The following is a 17,230-nucleotide window of genomic DNA, read 5'->3' as shown; positions in this document are numbered from 1 at the left end:
ACTACACCTCTATAACCATGACTCCATCACAATACACCTCTATAACCATGACTCCCATCACAATACACCTCTATAACCATAACTCCATCACACTACACCTCCATAACCATGACTCCATCACACTACACCTCTATAACCATGACTCCATCACACTACACCTCTATAACCATGACTCCATCACAATACACCTCTATAACCATGACTCCATCACAATACACCTCTATAACCATGACTCCATCACAATACACCTCTATAACCATGACTCCATCACACTACACCTCTATAACCATGACTCCATCACAATACACCTCTATAACCATGACTCCATCACACTACACCTCTATAACCATGACACCATCACACTACACCTCTATAACCATGACTATGGTAATACACAGTTCTCTATAGTCCTACACAGCTCTCTATCTATAGTAATACACAGTTCTATATCCATGGTAATACACTGTTCTCTATGGTAATACACAGTTCTCTATCTATAGTAATACACAGATCTCTATGGTAATACACAGTTCTCTATGGTAATACACAGTTCTCTATCTATAGTAATACACAGTTCTATATCCATGGTAATACACTGTTCTCTATGGTAATACACAGTTCTCTATCTATAGTAAGACACAGTTCTCTATGGTAATACACAGTTCTCTATCTATGGTAATACACAGTTCTCTATCTATGGTAATACACAGTTCTCTATCTATGGTAATACACAGTTCTCTATCTATAGTAATACACAGTTCTCTATGGTAATACACAGTTCTCTATGGTAATACACAGTTCTTTATCTACAGTAATACACAGTTCTCTATGGTAATACACAGTTCTCTATGGTAATACACAGTTCTTTATCTACAGTAATACACAGTTCTCTATCTATGGTAATACACAGTTCTCTATAGTAAAACTGAGGTCTCTATAGTAATACACAGTTCTCTATAGTAATACACCGTTCTCTATGGTAATACACAGTTCTCTATCTATGGTAATACACAGTTGTCTATGGTAATACACAGTTCTCTATCTATAGTAATACACCGTTCTCTATGGTAATACACAGTTCTCTATCTATGGTAATACACAGTTCTCTATCTATGGTAATACATAGTTCTCTATCTATGGTAATACACAGTTCTCTATAGTAATACACAGTTGTCTATCTATAGTAATACACAGTTGTCTATCTATAGTAATACACAGTTCTCTATATATAGTAATACACAGTTCTCTATCTATGGTAATACACAGTTCTCTATCTATATTAATACACAGTTCTCTATCTACAGTAATACACAGTTCTCTATCTATAGTAATACACAGTTGTCTATCTATAGTAAAACACAGTTGTCTATCTATGGTAATACACCGTTCTCTATGGTAATACACAGTTCTCTATCTATGGTAATACACCGTTTTCTATAGTAATATACAGTTCTGTATCTATGGTAATACACAGTTCTCTATGGTAATACACCGTTTTCTATGGCAATACACAGTTCTCCATGGTAATACACAGTTCTCTAGCTATGGTAATACACAGTTCTCTATGGTGATACACAGTTCTCTATCTATAGTAATACACAGTTCTCTATCTATGGTAATACACTGTTCTCTATAGTAACAAACAGTTCTCTATGATAATACACAGTTCTCTATGGTAATACACAGTTCTCTATCTATAGTAATACACAGTTCTCTATCTATGGTAATACACTGTTCTCTATAGTAACAAACAGTTCTCTATGGTAATACACAGTTCTCAATGGTAATACACAGTTCTCTATGGTAATACACAGTTCTCTATGGTAATACACAGTTCTCTATGGTAATACACTGTTCTCTATGGTAATACACAGTTCTCTATCTATAGTAATACACAGATCTCTATGGTAATACACAGTTCTCTATGGTAATACACAGTTCTCTATCTATAGTAATACACAGATCTCTATGGTAATACACAGTTCTCTATGGTAATACACAGTTCTCTATCTATAGTAATACACAGTTCTATATCCATGGTAATACACTGTTCTCTATGGTAATACACAGTTCTCTATCTATAGTAAGACACAGTTCTCTATGGTAATACACAGTTCTCTATCTATGGTAATACACAGTTCTCTATCTATGGTAATACACAGTTCTCTATCTATGGTAATACACAGTTCTCTATCTATGGTAATACACCGTTCTCTATAGTAATACACAGTTCTCTATCTATGGTAATACACAGTTCTCTATCTATGGTAATACACAGTTCTCTATCTATAGTAATACACAGTTCTCTATCTATAGTAATACACAGTTCTCTATGGTAATACACAGTTCTCTATGGTAATACACAGTTCTTTATCTACAGTAATACACAGTTCTCTATGGTAATACACAGTTCTCTATGGTAATACACATTTCTTTATCTACAGTAATACACAGTTCTCTATCTATGGTAATACACAGTTCTCTATAGTAAAACTGAGGTCTCTATAGTAATACACAGTTCTCTATAGTAATACACCGTTCTCTATGGTAATACACAGTTCTCTATCTATGGTAATACACAGTTGTCTATGGTAATACACAGTTCTCTATCTATAGTAATACACCGTTCTCTATGGTAATACACAGTTCTCTATCTATGGTAATACACATTTCTCTATCTATGGTAATACATAGTTCTCTATCTATGGTAATACACAGTTCTCTATAGTAATACACAGTTGTCTATCTATAGTAATACACAGTTCTCTATCTATAGTAATACACAGTTCTCTATCTATAGTAATACACAGTTCTCTATCTATGGTAATACACCGTTCTCTATCTATATTAATACACAGTTCTCTATCTATAGTAATACACAGTTCTCTATCTATAGTAATACACAGTTCTATATCCATGGTAATACACTGTTCTCTATGGTAATACACAGTTCTCTATCTATAGTAAGACACAGTTCTCTATGGTAATACACAGTTCTCTATCTATGGTAATACACAGTTCTCTATCTATGGTAATACACAGTTCTCTATCTATGGTAATACACAGTTCTCTATCTATGGTAATACACCGTTCTCTATAGTAATACACAGTTCTCTATCTATGGTAATATACAGTTCTCTATCTATGGTAATACACAGTTCTCTATCTATAGTAATACACAGTTCTCTATCTATAGTAATACACAGTTCTCTATGGTAATACACAGTTCTCTATGGCAATACACAGTTCTTTATCTACAGTAATACACAGTTCTCTATCTATGGTAATACACAGTTCTCTATAGTAAAACTGAGGTCTCTATAGTAATACACAGTTCTCTATAGTAATACACCGTTCTCTATGGTAATACACAGTTCTCTATCTATGGTAATACACAGTTGTCTATGGTAATACACAGTTCTCTATCTATAGTAATACACCGTTCTCTATGGTAATACACAGTTCTCTATCTATGGTAATACACATTTCTCTATCTATGGTAATACATAGTTCTCTATCTATGGTAATACACAGTTCTCTATAGTAATACACAGTTGTCTATCTATAGTAATACACAGTTCTCTATCTATAGTAATACACAGTTCTCTATCTATAGTAATACACAGGTCTCTATCTATGGTAATACACAGTTCTCTATCTATATTAATACACAGTTCTCTATCTATAGTAATACACAGTTCTCTATCTATAGTAATACACAGTTGTCTATCTATAGTAAAACACAGTTGTCTATCTATGGTAATACACCGTTCTCTATGGTAATACACAGTTCTCTATCTATGGTAATACACAGTTCTCTATGGTAATACACAGTTTTCTATGGTAATACACAGTTCTCTATGGTAATACACAGTTGTCTATCTATAGTAATATACAGTTCTCTATGGTGATACACAGTTCTCTATCTATAGTAATACACAGTTCTCTATCTATGGTAATACACTGTTCTCTATAGTAACAAACAGTTCTCTATGGTAATACAGAGTTCTCTATGGTAATACACAGTTCTCTATCTATAGTAATACACAGTTCTCTATCTATGGTAATACACTGTTCTCTATAGTAACAAACAGTTCTCTATGGTAATACACAGTTCTCTATGGTAATACACAGTTCTCTATGGTAATACACAGTTCTCTATGGTAATACACAGTTCTCTATGGTAATACACAGTTCTCTAGCTATAGTAATACACAGTTCTCTATCTATGGTAATACAACGTTCTCTATGGTAATACACAGTTCTCTATGGTAATACACAGTTCTCTATCTATGGTAATACACAGTTCTCTATGGTAATCCTGGAGTGTATCCTGGAGACTGCGATGGTAAAAGGGGTGATGAAATGAAACTCTGATGAAAGTAGCATAGCTGTCAAAACCATCTGTTCATTGTATTGGAGACACAGAGTGAGGCTTTTCTTTCCTTGTCTAAGTGCTGTACTCTGCCTGTCTCCACCTCTCCTACCCAGGTGGACATCTCCCTGTCTCCACCTCTCCTACCCAGGTGGGCATCTCCCAGCCTGCACCTCTCCTACCCAGGTGGGCATCTCCCTGTCTCCACCTCGCCTACCCAGGTGGGCATCTCCCTGTCTCCACCTCTCCTACCCAGGTGGGCATCTCCCTGTCTCCACCTCTCCTACCCAGGTGGGCATCTCCCTGTCTCCACCTCTCCTACCCAGGTGGGCATCTCCCTGTCTCCACCTCACCTACCCAGGTGGGCATCTCCCTGTCTCCACCTCTCCTACCCAGGTGGGCATCTCCCTGTCTCCACCTCTTCTACCCAGGTGGGCATCTCCCTGTCTCCACCTCTCCTACTCAGGTGGGCATCTCCCTGTCTCCACCTCTCCTACCCAGGTGAACATCTCTCTGTCTCCACCTCTCCTACCCAGGTGGACATCTCCCTGTCTCCACCTCTCCTACCCAGGTGGGCATCTCCCTGTCTCCACCTCTCCTACCCAGGTGAACATCTCTCTGTCTCCACCTCTCCTACCCAGGTGGGCATCTCCCTGTCTCCACCTCTCCTACCCAGGTGAACATCTCTCTGTCTCCACCTCTCCTACCCAGGTGAACATCTCTCTGTCTCCACCTCTCCTACCCAGGTGAACATCTCTCTGTCTCCACCTCTCCTACCCAGGTGGACATCTCCCTGTCTCCACCTCTCCTACCCAGGTGGGCATCTCTCTGTCTCCACCTCTCCTTCCCAGGTGGGCATCTCCCTGTCTCCACCTCTCCTACCCAGGTGGACATCTCCCTGTCTCCACCTCTCCTACCCAGGTGGGCATCTCCCTGTCTCCACCTCACCTACCGAGCTGGGCATCTCCCTATCTCCACCTCTCCTACCCAGGTGGGCATCTCCTTGTCTCCACCTCACCTACCCAGGTGGGCATCTCCCCTGTCTCCACCTCTCCTACCCAGGTGGGCATCTCCCTGTCTCCACCTCTCCTACCCAGGTGGGCATCTCCCTGTCTCCACCTCTCCTACCCAGGTGGGCATCTCCCTGTCTCCACCTCTCCTACCCAGGTGGGCATCTCCCTGTCTCCACCTCTCCTACCCAGGTGGGCATCTCCCTGTCTCCACCTCTCCTACCCACGTGGACATCTCCCTGTCTCCACCCCTCCTACCCAGGTGGGCATCTCCCTGTCTCCACCTCTCCTACCCAGTTGGGCATCTCCCTGTCTCCACCTCTCCTACCCAGGTGGGCATCTCCCTGTCTCCACCTCTCCTACCCAGGTGGGCATCTCCCTGTCTCCACCTCTCCTACCCAGGTGAACATCTCTCTGTCTCCACCTCTCCTACCCAGGTGGACATCTCCCTGTCTCCACCTCTCCTACCCAGGTGGGCATCTCCCCTGTCTCCACCTCTCCTACCCAGGTGAACATCTCTCTGTCTCCACCTCTCCTACCCAGGTGGGCATCTCCCTGTCTCCACCTCTCCTACCCAGGTGAACATCTCTCTGTCTCCACCTCTCCTACCCAGGTGGACATCTCCCTGTATCCACCTCTCCTACCCAGGTGGACATCTCTCCTCTGTCTCCACCTCTCCTACCCAGGTGGGCATCTCCCTGTCTCCACCTCTCCTACCCAGGTGGACATCTCCCTGTCTCCACCTCTCCTACCCAGGTGGACATCTCCCTGTCTCCACCTCTCCTACCCAGGTGGGTATCTCCCTGTCTCCACCTCTCCTACCCAGGTGAACATCTCCCTGTCTCCACCTCTCCTACCCAGGTGGACATCTCTCAGCCTGCACCTCTCCTACCCAGGTGAACATCTCTCTGTCTCCACCTCTCCTACCCAGGTGAACATCTCCCTGTCTCCACGTCTCCTACCCAGGTGGACATCTCCCAGCCTGCACCTCTCCTACCCAGGTGAACATCTCCCTGTCTCCACCTCTCCTACCCAGGTGGACATCTCCCAGCCTGCACCTCACCTACCCAGGTGAACATCTCTCTGTCTCCACCTCTCCTACCCAGGTGAACATCTCTCTGTCCCCACCTCTCCTACCCAGGTGGACATCTCCCTGTCTCCACCTCTCCTACCCAGGTGGACATCTCTCTGTCTCCACCTCTCCTACCCAGGTGGGCATCTCCCTGTCTCCACCTCTCCTACCCAGGTGGGCATCTCCCTGTCTCCACCTCTCCTACCCAGGTGAACATCTCCCTGTCTCCACCTCTCCTACCCAGGTGGACATCTCCCTGTCTCCACCTCTCCTACCCAGGTGGACATCTCCCTGTCTCCACCTCTCCTACCCAGGTGGGTATCTCCCTGTCTCCACCTCTCCTACCCAGGTGAACATCTCCCTGTCTCCACCTCTCCTACCCAGGTGAACATCTCTCTGTCTCCACCTCTCCTACCCAGGTGAACATCTCTCTGTCTCCACCTCTCCTACCCAGGTGAACATCTCCCTGTCTCCACATCTCCTACCCAGGTGGACATCTCCCTGTCTCCACCTCTCCTACCCAGGTGAACATCTCTCTGTCTCCAAAGGAACTGTACTCACCTCAAAGTTGGTGACGGCCAGTTGTGACAGGCCATCCACATACGGACCCAGAACCTTGTGCTCTCTGACCTTCAGAGACTGACGACTCCTGGACAGAGGAAGAGATAATCCACAGACATGTTTTAGTCGCTGAGCTAAATGAATGGTATGGAGGGTGAAAGAGAGACTGATAACTCCTGGACAGAGGAAGAGATAATCCACAGTCATGTTTTAGTCGCTTGAGCTAAATGAATGGTATGGAGGGTGAAAGAGAGACTGATAACTCCTGGACAGAGGAAGAGATAATCCACAGACATGTTTTAGTCGCTGAGCTAAATGAATGGTATGGAGGGTGAAAGAGAGACTGATAACTCCTGGACAGAGGAAGAGATAATCCACAGACATGTTTTAGTCGCTGAGCTAAATGAATGGTATGGAGGGTGAAAGAGAGACTGATAACTCCTGGACAGAGGAAGAGATAATCCACAGACATGTTTTAGTCGCTGAGCTAAATGAATGGTATGGAGGGTGAAAGAGAGACTGATAACTCCTGGACAGAGGAAGAGATAATCCACAGACATGTTTTAGTCGCTGAGCTAAATGAATGGTATGGAGGGTGAAAGAGAGACTGATAACTCCTGGACAGAGGAAGAGATAATCCACAGACATGTTTTAGCCGCTGAGCTAAATGAATGGTATGGAGGGTGAAAGAGAGACTGATAACTCCTGGACAGAGGAAGAGATAATCCACAGACATGTTTTAGTCGCTGAGCTAAATGAATGGTATGGAGGGTGAAAGAGAGACTGATAACTCCTGGACAGAGGAAGAGATAATCCACAGACATGTTTTAGTCGCTGAGCTAAATGAATGGTATGGAGGGTGAAAGAGAGACTGATAACTCCTGGACAGAGGAAGAGATAATCCACAGACATGTTTTAGTCGCTGAGCTAAATGAATGGTATGGAGGGTGAAAGAGAGACTGATAACTCCTGGACAGAGGAAGAGATAATCCACAGACATGTTTTAGTCGCAGAGCTAAATGAATGGTATGGAGGGTGAAAGAGAGACTGATAACTCCTGGACAGAGGAAGAGATAATCCACAGACATGTTTTAGTCGCTGAGCTAAATGAATGGTATGGAGGGTGAAAGAGAGACTGATAACTCCTGGACAGAGGAAGAGATAATCCACAGACATGTTTTAGTCGCTGAGCTAAATGAATGGTATGGAGGGTGAAAGAGAGACTGATAACTCCTGGATAGAGGAAGAGATAATCCACAGACATGTTTTAGTCGCTGAGCTAAATGAATGGTATGGAGGGTGAAAGAGAGACTGATAACTCCTGGACAGAGGAAGAGATAATCCACAGACATGTTTTAGTCGCTGAGCTAAATGAATGGTATGGAGGGTGAAAGAGAGACTGATAACTCCTGGACAGAGGAAGAGATAATCCACAGACATGTTTTAGTCGCTGAGCTAAATGAATGGTATGGAGGGTGAAAGAGAGACTGATAACTCCTGGACAGAGGAAGAGATAATCCACAGACATGTTTTAGTCGCTGAGCTAAATGAATGGTATGGAGGGTGAAAGAGAGACTGATAACAGAGAAGGCTGCTATTGCTGCACTGATAGCCCATTTTACAACTGTAGGAAATCCCCTTGAGACATTGTGTGTGTGTGTGTGTTCTTCACTAGGTGGTGCAGTGTGTGTGTGTGTGTTCTTCACTAGGTGGTACAGTGTGTGTGTGTGTGTTCTTCACTAGGTGGTGCAGTGTGTGTGTGTGTGTGTGTGTTCTTCACTAGGTGGTGCAGTGTGTGTGTGTGTGTTCTTCACTAGGTGGTGCAGTGTGTGTGTGTGTGTGTGTTCTTCACTAGGTGGTGCAGTGTGTGTGTGTGTGTGTGTGTTCTTCACTAGGTGGTGCAGTGTGTGTGTGTGTGTGTGTTCTTCACTAGGTGGTGCAGTGTGTGTGTGTGTGTGTGTTCTTCACTAGGTGGTGCAGTGTGTGTGTGTGTGTGTGTGTTCTTCACTAGGTGGTGCAGTGTGTGTGTGTGTGTGTTCTTCACTAGGTGGTGCAGTGTGTGTGTGTGTGTGTTCTTCACTAGGTGGTGCAGTGTGTGTGTGTGTGTGTGTGTGTGTGTGTGTGTGTTCTCTCACTAGGTGGTGCAGTGTGTGTGTGTGTGTGTTCTTCACTAGGTGGTGCAGTGTGTGTGTGTGTGTGTGTGTGTTCTTCACTAGGTGGTGCAGTGTGTGTGTGTGTGTGTGTGTGTGTGTGTGTTCTTCACCAGGTGGTGCAGTGTGTGTGTGTGTGTGTTCTTCTCTATGTGGTGCATTGTGTGTGTGTGTGTGTGTGTGTGTTCTTCACTAGGTGGTGCAGTGTGTGTGTGTGTGTGTTCTTCACTAGGTGGTGCAGTGTGTGTGTGTGTGTGTGTTCTTCACTAGGTGGTGCAGTGTGTGTGTGTGTGTGTGTGTTCTTCACTAGGTGGTGCAGTGTGTGTGTGTGTGTTCTTCACTAGGTGGTGCAGTGTGTGTGTGTGTGTGTTCTTCACTAGGTGGTGCAGTGTGTGTGTGTGTGTGTTCTTCACTAGGTGGTGCAGGTGTGTGTGTGTGTGTTCTTCACTAGGTGGTGCAGTGTGTGTGTGTGTGTGTGTGTTCTTCACTAGGTGGTGCAGTGTGTGTGTGTGTGTGTGTGTTCTTCACTAGGTGGTGCAGTGTGTGTGGGTGTGTGTGTTCTTCACCAGGTGGTGCAGAGTGTGTGTGTGTGTGTTCTTCACTAGGTGGTGCAGTGTGTGTGTGTGTGTGTGTGTTCTTCACTAGGTGGTACAGTGTGTGTGTGTGTGTGTGTGTTCTTCACTAGGTGGTGCAGTGTGTGTGTGTGTGTGTGTTCTTCACTAGGTGGTGCAGTGTGTGTGTGTGTGTGTTCTTCACTAGGTGGTGCAGTGTTTGTGTGTGTGTGTGTGTTCTTCACTAGGTGGTGCAGTGTGTGTGTGTGTGTGTTCTTCACTAGGTGGTGCAGTGTGTGTGTGTGTGTGTTCTTCACTAGGTGGTGCAGTGTGTGTGTGTGTGTGTTCTTCACTAGGTGGTGCAGTGTGTGTGTGTGTGTGTTCTTCACTAGGTGGTGCAGTGTGTGTGTGTGTGTGTTCTTCACTAGGTGGTGCAGTGGTGTGTGTGTGTGTGTGTTCTTCACTAGGTGGTGCAGTGTGTGTGTGTGTGTGTGTGTTCTTCACTAGGTGGTGCAGTGTTGTGTGTGTGTGTGTGTGTTCTTCACTAGGTGGTGCAGTGTGTGTGTGTGTTCTTCACTAGGTGGTGCAGTGTGTGTGTGTGTGTGTTCTTCACTAGGTGGTGCAGTGTGTGTGTGTGTGTGTTCTTCACTAGGTGGTGCAGTGTGTGTGTGTGTGTTCTTCACGAGGTGGTGCAGTGTGTGTGTGTGTGTGTGTGTTCTTCACTAGGTGGTGCAGTGTGTGTGTGTGTGTTCTTCACTAGGTGGTGCAGTGTGTGTGTGTGTGTGTGTTCTTCACTAGGTGGTGCAGTGTGTGTGTGTGTGTGTGTTCTTCACTAGGTGGTGCAGTGTGTGTGTGTGTGTGTGTTCTTCACTAGGTGGTGCAGTGTGTGTGTGTGTGTGTTCTTCACTAGGTGGTGCAGTGTGTGTGTGTGTGTTCTTCACTAGGTGGTGCAGGTGTGTGTGTGTGTGTGTTCTTCACTAGGTGGTGCAGTGTGTGTGTGTGTGTTCTTCACTAGGTGGTGCAGTGTTGTGTGTGTGTGTGTGTGTTCTTCACTAGGTGGTGCAGTGTGTGTGTGTGTGTGTCTTCACTAGGTGGTGCAGGTGTGTGTGTGTGTGTTCTTCACTAGGTGGTGCAGTGTGTGTGTGTGTGTGTGTTCTTCACTAGGTGGTGCAGTGTGTGTGTGTGTGTGTGTTCTTCACTAGGTGGTGCAGTGTGTGTGTGTGTGTGTTCTTCACTAGGTGGTGCAGTGTGTGTGTGTGTGTGTTCTTCACTAGGTGGTGCAGTGTGTGTGTGTGTGTGTTCTTCACTAGGTGGTGCAGTGTGTGTGTGTGTGTGTGTTCTTCACTAGGTGGTGCAGGTGTGTGTGTGTGTGTGTTCTTCACTAGGTGGTGCATGTGTGTGTGTGTGTGTGTTCTTCACTAGGTGGTGCAGTGTGTGTGTGTGTGTGTGTGTTCTTCACTAGGTGGTGCAGTGTGTGTGTGTGTGTGTTCTTCACTAGGTGGTGCAGTGTGTGTGTGTGTGTGTGTCTTCACCAGGTGGTGCAGTGTGTGTGTGTGTGTGTTCTTCACTAGGTGGTGCAGTGTGTGTGTGTGTGTTCTTCACTAGGTGGTGCAGTGTGTGTGTGTGTGTGTTCTTCACTAGGTGGTGCAGTGTGTGTGTGTGTGTGTTCTTCACTAGGTGGTGCATGTGTGTGTGTGTGTGTGTTCTTCACTAGGTGGTGCAGTGTGTGTGTGTGTGTGTTCTTCACTAGGTGGTGCAGTGTGTGTGTGTGTGTGTTCTTCACTAGGTGGCTGCAGTGTGTGTGTGTGTGTGTTCTTCACTAGGTGGTGCAGTGTGTGTGTGTGTGTGTGTCTTCACTAGGTGGTGCAGTGTGTGTGTGTGTGTTCTTCACTAGGTGGTGCAGTGTGTGTGTGTGTGTGTGTGTTCTTCACTAGGTGGTGCAGTGTGTGTGTGTGTGTGTTCTTCACTAGGTGGTGCAGGTGTGTGTGTGTGTGTGTTCTTCACTAGGTGGTGCAGTGTGTGTGTGTGTGTGTGTTCTTCACTAGGTGGTGCAGTGTGTGTGTGTGTGTGTTCTTCACTAGGTGGTGCAGGTGTGTGTGTGTGTGTTCTTCACTAGGTGGTGCAGTGTGTGTGTGTGTGTGTCTTCACTAGGTGGTGCAGTGTGTGTGTGTGTGTGTGTTCTTCACTAGGTGGTGCAGTGTGTGTGTGTGTGTGTGTTCTTCACTAGGTGGTGCAGTGTGTGTGTGTGTGTGTGTGTTCTTCACTAGGTGGTGCAGGTGTGTGTGTGTGTGTGTTCTTCACTAGGTGGTGCAGTGTGTGTGTGTGTGTGTGTTCTTCACTAGGTGGTGCAGTGTGTGTGTGTGTGTGTTCTTCACTAGGTGGTGCAGTGTGTGTGTGTGTGTGTGTTCTTCACTAGGTGGTGCAGTGTGTGTGTGTGTGTGTGTTCTTCACTAGGTGGTGCAGGGTGTGTGTGTGTGTGTTCTTCACTAGGTGGTGCAGTGTGTGTGTGTGTGTGTTCTTCACTAGGTGGTACAGTGTGTGTGTGTGTGTGTGTGTTCTTCACTCAGGTGGTGCAGTGTGTGTGTGTGTGTGTGTTCTTCACTAGGTGGTGCAGTGTGTGTGTGTGTGTGTGTCTTCACTAGGTGGTGCAGTGTGTGTGTGTGTGTGTGTCTTCACTAGGTGGTGCAGTGTGTGTGTGTGTGTGTTCTTCACTAGGTGGTGCAGTGGTGTGTGTGTGTGTCTTCACTAGGTGGTGCAGGTGTGTGTGTGTGTCTCACTAGGTGGTGCAGGGTGTGTGTGTGTGTGTGTTCTTCACTAGGTGGTGCATGTGTGTGTGTGTGTGTTCTTCACTAGGTGGTGCAGTGTGTGTGTGTGTGTGTGTTCTTCACTAGGTGGTGCAGTGTGTGTGTGTGTGTTCTTCACTAGGTGGTGCAGTGTGTGTGTGTGTGTGTGTTCTTCACTAGGTGGTGCAGTGTGTGTGTGTGTGTGTGTTCTTCACTAGGTGGTGCAGTGTGTGTGTGTGTGTGTTCTCACTAGGTGGTGCAGTGTGTGTGTGTGTGTGTGCTTCACTAGGTGGTGCAGTGTGTGTGTGTGTGTGTTCTTCACTAGGTGGTGCAGTGTGTGTGTGTGTGTGTCTCTCACTTTAGGTGGTGCAGTGTGTGTGTGTGTGTGTCTTCACTAGGTGGTGCAGTGTGTGTGTGTGTGTGTCTTCACTAGGTGGTGCAGTGTGTGTGTGTGTGTGTTCTTCACTAGGTGGTGCATTGTGTGTGTGTGTGTGTTCTTCACCAGGTGGTGCAGTGTGTGTGTGTGTGTGTGTCTTCACTAGGTGGTGCAGTGTGTGTGTGTGTGTGTTCTTCACTAGGTGGTGCAGTGTGTGTGTGTGTGTGTGTTCTTCACTAGGTGGTGCAGGTGTGTGTGTGTGTGTGTTCTTCACTAGGTGGTGCAGTGTGTGTGTGTGTGTGCTCACTAGGTGGTGCAGTGTGTGTGTGTGTGTGTGTTCTTCACTAGGTGGTGCAGTGTGTGTGTGTGTGTGTCTTCACTAGGTGGTGCAGTGTGTGTGTGTGTGTGTGTGTTCTTCACTAGGTGGTGCAGTGTGTGTGTGTGTGTGTGTGTTCTTCACTAGGTGGTGCAGTGTGTGTGTGTGTGTGTGTCTTCACTAGGTGGTGCATGTTGTGTGTGTGTGTGTGTGTGTTCTTCACTAGGTGGTGCAGTGTGTGTGTGTGTGTGTGTTCCTTCACTAGGTGGTGCAGTGTGTGTGTGTGTGTGTGTGTGTTCTTCACTAGGTGGTGCAGTGTGTGTGTGTGTGTGTGTCTTCACTAGGTGGTGCAGTGTGTGTGTGTGTGTGTGTTCTTCACTAGGTGGTGCAGTGTGTGTGTGTGTGTGTGTTCTTCACTAGGTGGTGCAGTGTGTGTGTGTGTGTGTGTTCTTCACTAGGTGGTGCAGTGTGTGTGTGTGTGTGTTCTTCACTAGGTGGTGCAGTGTGTGTGTGTGTGTGTTCTTCACTAGGTGGTGCAGTGTGTGTGTGTGTGTGTGTTCTCATGGCTCACTAGGTGGTGCAGTGTGTGTGTGTGTGTGTTTCTTCACTAGGTGGTGCAGTGTGTGTGTGTGTGTCTTCACTAGGTGGTGCAGTGTGTGTGTGTGTGTGTGTTCTTCACTAGGTGGTGCAGTGTGTGTGTGTGTGTGTTCTTCACTAGGTGGTGCAGTGTGTGTGTGTGTGTGTGTTCTTCACTAGGTGGTGCAGTGTGTGTGTGTGTGTGTCTTCACTAGGTGGTGCAGTGTGTGTGTGTGTGTGTGTTCTTCACTAGGTGGTGCAGTGTGTGTGTGTGTGTGTTCTTCACTAGGTGGTGCAGTGTGTGTGTGTGTGTGTCTAGGTGGTGCGTGAGTGTGTGTGTGTGTGTTCTTCACTAGGTGGTGCAGTGTGTGTGTGTGTGTGTGTGTTCTTCACTAGGTGGTGCAGTGTGTGTGTGTGTGTTCTTCACTAGGTGGTGCAGTGTGTGTGTGTGTGTGTGTGTTCTTCACTAGGTGGTGCAGTGTGTGTGTGTGTGTGTTCTTCACTAGGTGGTGCAGTGTGTGTGTGTGTGTGTTCTTCACTAGGTGGTGCAGTGTGTGTGTGTGTGTGTCTTCACTAGGTGGTGCAGTGTGTGTGTGTGTGTGTTCTTCACTAGGTGGTGCAGTGTGTGTGTGTGTGTGTTCTTCACTAGGTGGTGCAGTGTGTGTGTGTGTGTGTTCTTCACTAGGTGGTGCAGTGTGTGTGTGTGTGTGTGTGTTCTTCACTAGGTGGTGCAGTGTGTGTGTGTGTGTGTTCTTCACTAGGTGGTGCAGTGTGTGTGTGTGTGTGTTCTTCACTAGGTGGTACAGTGTGTGTGTGTGTGTGTGTTCTTCACTAGGTGGTGCAGGGTGTGTGTGTGTGTGTTCTTCACTAGGTGGTGCAGTGTGTGTGTGTGTGTGTTCTTCACTAGGTGGTGCAGTGTGTGTGTGTGTGTGTGTGTCTTCACTAGGTGGTGCAGTGTGTGTGTGTGTGTGTCTTCACTAGGTGGTGCAGTGTGTGTGTGTGTGTTCTTCACTAGGTGGTGCAGTGTGTGTGTGTGTGTGTCTCTTCACTAGGTGGTGCAGTGTGTGTGTGTGTGTGTGTGTTTCTTCACTAGGTGGTGCAGTGTGTGTGTGTGTGTGTCTTCACTAGGTGGTGCAGTGTGTGTGTGTGTGTGTGCTCTTCACTAGGTGGTGCAGTGTGTGTGTGTGTGTGTGTTCTTCACTAGGTGGTGCAGTGTGTGTGTGTGTGTGTTCTTCTCACTAGGTGGTGCAGTGTGTGTGTGTGTGTTCTTCACTAGGTGGTGCAGTGTGTGTGTGTGTGTGTGTGTTCTTCACTAGGTGGTGCAGTGTGTGTGTGTGTGTGTGTCTTCACTAGGTGGTGCAGTGTGTGTGTGTGTGTGTCTTCACTAGGTGGTGCAGTGTGTGTGTGTGTGTGTGTTCTTCACTCAGGTGGTGCAGTGTGTGTGTGTGTGTGTTGTCTTCACTAGGTGGTGCAGTGTGTGTGTGTGTGTGTTCCTTCACTAGGTGGTGCAGTGTGTGTGTGTGTGTGTGTTTCTTCACTAGGTGGTGCAGTGTGTGTGTGTGTGTGTTCTTCACTAGGTGGTGCAGTGTGTGTGTGTGTGTGTCTTCACTAGGTGGTGCAGTGTGTGTGTGTGTGTGTGTGTTCCTTCACTAGGTGGTGCATGTGTGTGTGTGTGTGTGTTCTTCACTAGGTGGTGCAGTGTGTGTGTGTGTGTGTGTTCCTTCACTAGGTGGTGCAGTGTGTGTGTGTGTGTGTGTTCTTCACTAGGTGGTGCAGTGTGTGTGTGTGTGTGTTGTTCTTCACTAGGTGGTGCAGTGTGTGTGTGTGTGTGTTCTTCACTAGGTGGTGCAGTGTGTGTGTGTGTGTGTGTGTTCTTCACTAGGTGGTGCAGTGTGTGTGTGTGTGTGTGTTCTTCACTAGGTGGTGCAGTGTGTGTGTGTGTGTGTGTGTCTTCACTAGGTGGTGCAGTGTGTGTGTGTGTGTGTGTTCTTCACTAGGTGGTGCAGTGTGTGTGTGTGTGTGTGTTCTTCACTAGGTGGTGCAGTGTGTGTGTGTGTGTGTTCTTCACTAGGTGGTGCAGTGTGTGTGTGTGTGTGTTCTTCACTAGGTGGTGCAGTGTGTGTGTGTGTGTTCTTCACTAGGTGGTGCAGTGTGTGTGTGTGTGTGTGTTCTTCACTAGGTGGTGCAGTGTGTGTGTGTGTGTGTGTTCTTCACTAGGTGGTGCAGTGTGTGTGTGTGTGTTCTCACTAGGTGGGCAGTGTGTGTGTGTGTGTGGTCTTCACTAGGTGGTGCAGTGTGTGTGTGTGTGTGTGTCTTCACTAGGTGGTGCAGTGTGTGTGTGTGTGTGTGTTCTTCACTAGGTGGTGCAGTGTGTGTGTGTGTGTGTGTCTTCACTAGGTGGTGCAGTGTGTGTGTGTGTGTGTGTCTTCACTAGGTGGTGCAGTGTGTGTGTGTGTGTGTGTGTCTTCACTAGGTGGTGCAGTGTGTGTGTGTGTGTAGGGTGCAGTGTGTGTGTGTGTGTTCTCACTAGGTGGTGCAGTGTGTGTGTGTGTGTGTGTTCTTCACTAGGTGGTGCAGTGTGTGTGTGTGTGTGTTCTTCACTAGGTGGTGCAGTGTGTGTGTGTGTGTGTGTTCTTCACTAGGTGGTGCAGTGTGTGTGTGTGTGTGTGTTCTTCACTAGGTGGTGCAGTGTGTGTGTGTGTGTGTGTGTTCTTCACTAGGTGGTGCAGTGTGTGTGTGTGTGTGTTTCTTCACTAGGTGGTGCAGTGTGTGTGTGTGTTCCTAGGGGTGCAGTGTGTGTGTGTGTGTCTTCACTAGGTGGTGCAGTGTGTGTGTGTGTGTGTGTTCTTCACTAGGTGGTGCAGTGTGTGTGTGTGTGTGTTCTTCACTAGGTGGTGCAGTGTGTGTGTGTGTGTGTGTTCTTCACTAGGTGGTGCAGTGTGTGTGTGTGTGTGTTCTTCACTAGGTGGTGCAGTGTGTGTGTGTGTGTGTGTTCTTCACTAGGTGGTGCAGTGTGTGTGTGTGTGTGTTCTTCACTAGGTGGTGCAGTGTGTGTGTGTGTGTGTTTCTTCACTAGGTGGTGCAGTGTGTGTGTGTGTGTGTGTTCTTCACTAGGTGGTGCAGTGTGTGTGTGTGTGTGTTCTTCACTAGGTGGTGCAGTGTGTGTGTGTGTGTGTGTGTTCTTCACTAGGTGGTGCAGTGTGTGTGTGTGTGTGTGTTCTTCACTAGGTGGTGCAGTGTGTGTGTGTGTGTGTTTCTTCACTAGGTGGTGCAGTGTGTGTGTGTGTGTGTGTGTTCTTCACCAGGTGGTGCAGTGTGTGTGTGTGTGTGTGTTCTTCACTAGGTGGTGCAGTGTGTGTGTGTGTGTGTGTTCTTCACTAGGTGGTGCAGTGTGTGTGTGTGTGTTTCTTCACTAGGTGGTGCAGTGTGTGTGTGTGTGTGTGTTCTTCACTAGGTGGTG

The 17,230-nt window shown here is 46.8% G+C and overlaps 1 pseudogene; it reads right to left on the bottom strand.

Moving 5' to 3' along the window:
• The window catches only part of LOC106597987 (kinesin-like protein KIF13A), a 266,725-nt pseudogene that overhangs the window by 115,838 nt on the left and 133,657 nt on the right, over positions 1 to 17,230 (bottom strand).

Source organism: Salmo salar, chromosome ssa02 (genome assembly GCF_905237065.1).
Source record: "Salmo salar chromosome ssa02, Ssal_v3.1, whole genome shotgun sequence".
NCBI classification, from domain to species: domain Eukaryota; kingdom Metazoa; phylum Chordata; class Actinopteri; order Salmoniformes; family Salmonidae; genus Salmo; species Salmo salar.
Note: the sequence above shows the minus strand (reverse complement) of the source record. Positions and strands in the feature narration are given on the sequence as shown.